We start from the raw sequence: 6,139 nt of genomic DNA, 5'->3' as shown, positions 1-6,139 counted from the left end.
TATGTAAGAGTTGGTTTCTCAACTGATTATAAAGCACCGCCTCTTCATTTATAGCATTATCTTTAGATGGTCTTTTAGAAATTAATACATCTAATCCTTTCCATACATACATACATACATACATACATACATACATACATACATACGTACATGCATATATACATACATGTGTGTTTGTGCGCGCGCGTGTATAGAAATGTTTGTTTCTTTTGTTATAACAGAAGCAATTTTGTATTAAATTGAAAGATTACTCAATACATTTGGTAGAGTACAAATTTATTATTCTTTATCAATAATACTGTTAACAATGACTTCAAAACTTCAATCAGCAAGGCCACCATCGGACTGTAAATCATTTTAAGTTCATCTTGGCTATATATATAGTGTCGGTCAAATTTAACCAATATTAACATCAAAACCCCAAATACACCATAGCCGTCATTCAGCAGAACACAGGACACTCAAGAAAATTTTAAGTTAAGAGAAATTATTTAAAGCAAAAATGAACTTGGATCATCTAAAGCCGGTTGATGGCCTAGCTGGCTCGAATTTCGAAATCCTCCTCAATACTTTTCTTGTTAAAGAATGATATATGGGAGAATTTACGAAAAAAAACAACAGACGAGGACAGGTGGTGTAAACAACAAATGTAGTTGTATACTGCCAACTTAACGTGACAGTCCCAATAAGGGAATACACTACTGCTGTTTAGCCCTAGGAAGTCAGACCGCTTCCCATTAAGCCTTGACACACTTTCTGTGCCCTTATCCATACAAAGGGGAGACAAACTCCATCAACCAGCCCAGCCTGCATTCAGGGACATGTTTCTGAGTCTTTGCTCGTCATCAGCCTGAAGCAGCATGGCGGGCTAGCTGAAGAAATCCGTCTAAACTTTGTATGGATATACTATTTCAGTGAAATACTATTCACTGGTAACGAAAATTAGAAATAACGAATTTCTAAATCTCTCAGTGAGATTTAAGTAGTAGTGGTGCGATAAAGTAGTTGTCCCTGAAAGCAGGCTGGGCTGGTTGGAGGAGTTTGTCTCCCCTTTGTATGGATAAGGGCACAGAAAGTGTGTCAAGGCCTAATAGGAAGCGGTCTGGCTTCCTTGGACTAAACAGCAGTAGTGTATTCCCTTATTGGGACTGTCACGTTAAGTTGGCAGTATACAACTACTTTATATATATATATATATATATATATATATACATACATACATATATATATATATATATATATATATATATATATATACATACATACATATATATATATATATACATATATATCCATATATATATATAAGCGCATGTGTGGCTGTATGATGAGAAGCTTGCTTCCCAATATATGTATGTATGTGTGTCTGTGCTTGTCCGCGCAACATCACTTGACAACGGATGCTGGTGTGTTAGGCCCCCTCACCCCGTAACCTAGCGGTTCAGGAAAAGAAACGGATAGAATAAGTACCAGTCTTACAAAGAATAAGTCCTGTGGTCGATTTCTTCGACTGGCTTTGGTCGGTCCGAGGTTATAGTAGAAGACACCTACCCAAGGTGCCACGCAGTGGAATTGAACCCAGAACCATGTGGTTGGGAAACAAGCTTCTTACCACACAACCAAAGGCCTTGAATATATTTTGTTCAAAAGTTAAAGTAACCCAATATTGATAAGACCAAAGTATGAATTGCACTGAATCCAATAAATTTTGTCTCCAGATATTACTAAATCCAGACGAAGTATTATAAACAGTGGATCCGAATAAGCGAAGATAAAGAAAAAATATTAGTATTCAAATTAGCCGGGATGAATGAAGATAAATAAAATTAAAAGAAAATAAATAGGAACAAATTAAGTTTGCTTCACCTGTAGACAATGTTAGATAGTTGCAGTAACTGAGGACAGAAACAACAAGAGATAAACATGATCATAGCAACCCAAGAATTCCATAGCGAATGGAAAACACCGTCCTTGTGTATATCTATAAGAAAACCTATTAGGAGCTTCTGATAAAAACGTCAATAATAATAATAATAATATTCATAACTATTCTATTTACATTATCTACATTTGACGGATATTTGTCCTAATCTTGTTTGTTGTTAACACAACGTTTCGGCTGACGTACCCTCCAGCTTTAAATATAGAACTGTATTACTGAAATAGTTTCTATAAATGTAGATCGGTTGCTCCTTGTAATAGTGTCAGTGGTAATATTATTATCGAAAGGGGGGAAATGTTTCAAACAGAAATTTGAAACTGCTATAAATATTAAGTTTATATAATATTCTGTTTAATCATGATCAATACCGTAGGAAAGATATGTTTGAATATAATGGAAGCCTACTGGGAATTGTTTCGGTAAAACAGGACGTGCCTCCAGAAAGTCCTCTACGGACGGATTGTATAAATGAAGGGTACATGTAAACATCACAGTGTGTCTACTACAAAGTTTTACAAAATATATTTTGATATTCATGGCCATTAATCATTTATGACTAAATTTAAGCATGTGATCTTTCTTGAGAAACATGCAATTGGAACTTTAAAGGCATAGAATATGAATTAGAAGAAAACATTGAAAGTTCAATCCAAACGATAAGAAGGAGACAAGGAAAAGTAGCAGTTATTTATACGTGAAAAGCCTGTGTAGTTAAAGGCTATAAAATAAGAATGGAAATATGATTCATTGAATGTATTATAAGTTTAGGCGTTGTTTTAAATATTACACAATATGTAAAGAAAAAATGATAAAGATAATTACAATAAGGGGGTGCATAGAATAGTGTCCACTAAAATATATTATGTCACTTAAATATATTGTTTCTAATTTTGGCACGAAGCCAGTAATTTTAGGATCGATATCATCGGCCTTGTGATTTACTGAAATTTCTTTTGTCGACTTCGAAAGGATTAAGTTGATACCAAGTTGACCTCAGCGAAACTAGAACTCAGATCGTAAGCAATGGAATAAAATGGCACTATGTATTGTTGTTATTCGAGCTAATGAGTCATCCAGGTTGTTGCGTTTCTTAAATACTGAAAAAAAAAAACATCAATGACATCTTTATATTAATATTATAAGTTTATCATGGAATATAATACACGTTTTAAGTGTAGTTCTACGGTAGTAATTCCGTTTCGGATGATTTTGATTAACATATTAATCATGTATATAATTGATGTGATTTTTCAATGTAAATCAACGTATGCTTTAATACTATATTGTACTAAACATCTTACATTGATATTGCAGCTAATTACGCAGTTACAGATCATTCAAGTACGTGTGTCTCTATGAAAACCTACTTGAAAATGATTACGATAAATACAAACTCAATAATCTTAATTTGAAGTAACGTTTACGTAACATGATTCTATATACTTTAAAAAATCGCTCAGTATTATTAGCTTTACTTATCCGTTGAGTCGTACGAGCATCTAGTCAATTAGTGTAGCTTAATTATTTGTATGTTATCTAATTTATATTATCTAACTCTTATGGACTTATAGAAAAATCCATTGCTTATGAGCAATGAATTGAGTATTCATGTGAATGTTGATATAATCTGCTGCGTAGTGTATATATTATAGGATTTTTTTCAGATCAATTAGATTTATGACTTGTAATGGTAAAAAAAAAAAAGACCCCATTAATCGTAATATATAAATAATTTACCCGGTTATCTTGTATCATGCTTCAATTAATCGTTTCAAGTTACTATGTAATTGCATTCCGGTAAAAAATTTATTTCGGGCATCATATCCTTAACTCGCTAGATCGGCGAAGTTTGAAGGCTCGAGAGAGAAAGGCCTGCACAAGCATTCGGCTGGTACCTATTTTCTGATGAGCAAACAAGGGAAACATGAAATGACATGCTTTGGTCGAGAACACAACGTAGCGATCACACAAAACTATGATCGACAACAGAACACATCACCAGTAACACACGCGCCTTTACAATTTTAATACATATTGCTTTAAAAATTTGCAAGTGTGACAGCTGTTCAATTTTCAGTGTATGAAAATTAAAATGCAGATATGCCCTGGAGAATTTTAATTTTTGATATCCATGACAACATCTTCAGATAGTTTTAGGCAACCTAAATAAAGTGTCTTGCTCAAGAACATAGCATACAGCCTGGTCTGGTGATCCAACAATCTCCAGAGAAGCCATCAGCCAAAATGTTTATATACTCTACAAATGCAGCAGTTACTCTATGGAGAATTACCTAATTTCCATACGGAAAGTGTTTAATACCAGCGGCCTACGACAGGGATCTTAATCCACACAGTATCAAGGTACACTGACGGGGGAGATGACCACCCCACGAAGGACTGTAGAGATCACTGGACTAGACCAGTTTCGGCCATTAGTCGTAGGCCTGCCAGCAGTGACTACTCAATCGCTCTAATGTTTGGCTAAATCAGACTTTTAGTATATATAGTTACCTTACAAATTTATGGCTGATTTAGCGAAACGATGTGAGAGTAGCGGCCATAATATAAGGGTCCGTAAGAACAAGTGTATTGAAATAGATTAACAACACTTTGAGACTAGATATTTTGCACATATTTAGATATGCCTAATATCTATCTTTCGTGAAAATGTCAAGTGTATGGTATAAATATTTCGTAATTTATGAGGAAATAAACAAACAATCTTCCAAATTGCAACGGCCAAAAGGTGTCACTTAGAAAAAAATGAACTACTAAGCGAGGCATTTGTATTTTAAAAGACTGATCGTACATTATTGGAACATTCAACTGACAACATGGCTGCTTGTGAGAGACGACCGGTGTCCTATGAAGAAAAACAAAGTATTGTGTGTCTACAACAAGAGGGCAAGTCAAATTCTGTGATAGCAAGTATTGTAGGAAGGTCTAGAAGTGCCGTGCAACGAATTGTAGCTCGTTTTAAGTCATCAAGATCAACAGAAGCTAAACTCTAAACTGGTAGACCTTGTAAAACTTCACCAAAACAGGATCGTTTTATAGTTTGAATGTCACTGAAAGATAGGCTTAAGAGTGCTGCTGAGATATCCCGCGAGTTTAGCACCAATTCTGATGTCAACGTATCGCGCAAAACAGTTTTTTGGAGGTTACGAGGTTCTGGATTGCTTGCACGGGTACCGGCAAAGAATCCTCTGTTCTCCAAGAAGAATCAAAGAGCCCGTATGTGTTTCGCTCGTTAACATGTCATTTGGATAAAAGAACAGTGGTCGCAGGTTCAATTTAGCGATGAATCGAAGGTTAATGTGATTGGTTCTGTTGACGGGATGTACGAAGTGGCGGAAGGTTATCTCGTGCATGTGTGAAGAAGACAGTGAAATATGGAGGAGGCAGTGTAATGGTATGGGGAACGATGTCTGCTGCTGGTCCTGGTCCACTTATTCGCCTACAAGGGACTGTCAAGGCTGAAATATACAAGCAAATTCTTAGACAGCATGCCCTTTCACATCTCCGATCCTTGTCAGTTCAACTTCCTGTGAGCGTGCAGGACAACGCTCCCTGTCACATTGCGAAGATTTTTTGAGTGATGAAGGGGTTGATCTCATAGATTGGTCACCTCAAAGTCTCAATCTGAACCCTATAGAAAACGTTTGGAATATTATTGGAGATGGAGCACGAAGGAGACATCCAAAGAACCAAGATCATCTCTGGTGATTATTGAAAAACGAATGGAACAATATTACTCCATCATTTTACAAGAAATCAATTCAGTCCTGTGATGACAGGATATCAGGAGGTCGTTGATAGTAAAGAGATGTTCACAGAATATTAATAGTAAGGGTTTCGTTTTTGTTCTTGTTCCATTTTCATTGTTTTCTAAGTGACCCTTTAATTTTGGCCGTTGCAGTTTGGGAGGTTATTGGTTCATTTCCTCATAAATTACGAAATATTTATTCCGTTGACTTGAACTTTTCACGAACGATAGACATTAGATATATCTAAATGTGTTAAATATCTAGTCTCAACGTGTTCTTAATCTTCTATAATAAATATTTCAATACACTTGTACTTACTGAAGCTTATATTATGGCAGTCTCTGTATTGCGTTTACCTTTATGAATTTAGATTGCACCTAGCTGTTTATGTCAATTCATATATATATATATATATATATATATATATATA

The 6,139-nt window shown here is 35.3% G+C and overlaps 1 long non-coding RNA gene across 1 annotated transcript in view; it reads right to left on the bottom strand.

Moving 5' to 3' along the window:
* Positions 1-1,259: 1,259 nt before the first annotated feature.
* Positions 1,260-6,139, bottom strand: part of LOC128250424 (uncharacterized) — a 9,567-nt gene continuing 4,687 nt past the window's right edge. The window contains exon 3 of the long non-coding RNA XR_008266441.1: positions 1,260-3,039. This is a non-coding gene — a long non-coding RNA (uncharacterized LOC128250424). The remainder of the gene's footprint in view (positions 3,040-6,139) is intronic.

Source organism: Octopus bimaculoides, chromosome 2, assembly GCF_001194135.2.
Source record: "Octopus bimaculoides isolate UCB-OBI-ISO-001 chromosome 2, ASM119413v2, whole genome shotgun sequence".
NCBI classification, from domain to species: domain Eukaryota; kingdom Metazoa; phylum Mollusca; class Cephalopoda; order Octopoda; family Octopodidae; genus Octopus; species Octopus bimaculoides.
The sequence above is the reverse complement of the archived record's forward strand: the minus strand, read 5'-3'. Positions and strand labels throughout refer to the sequence as shown.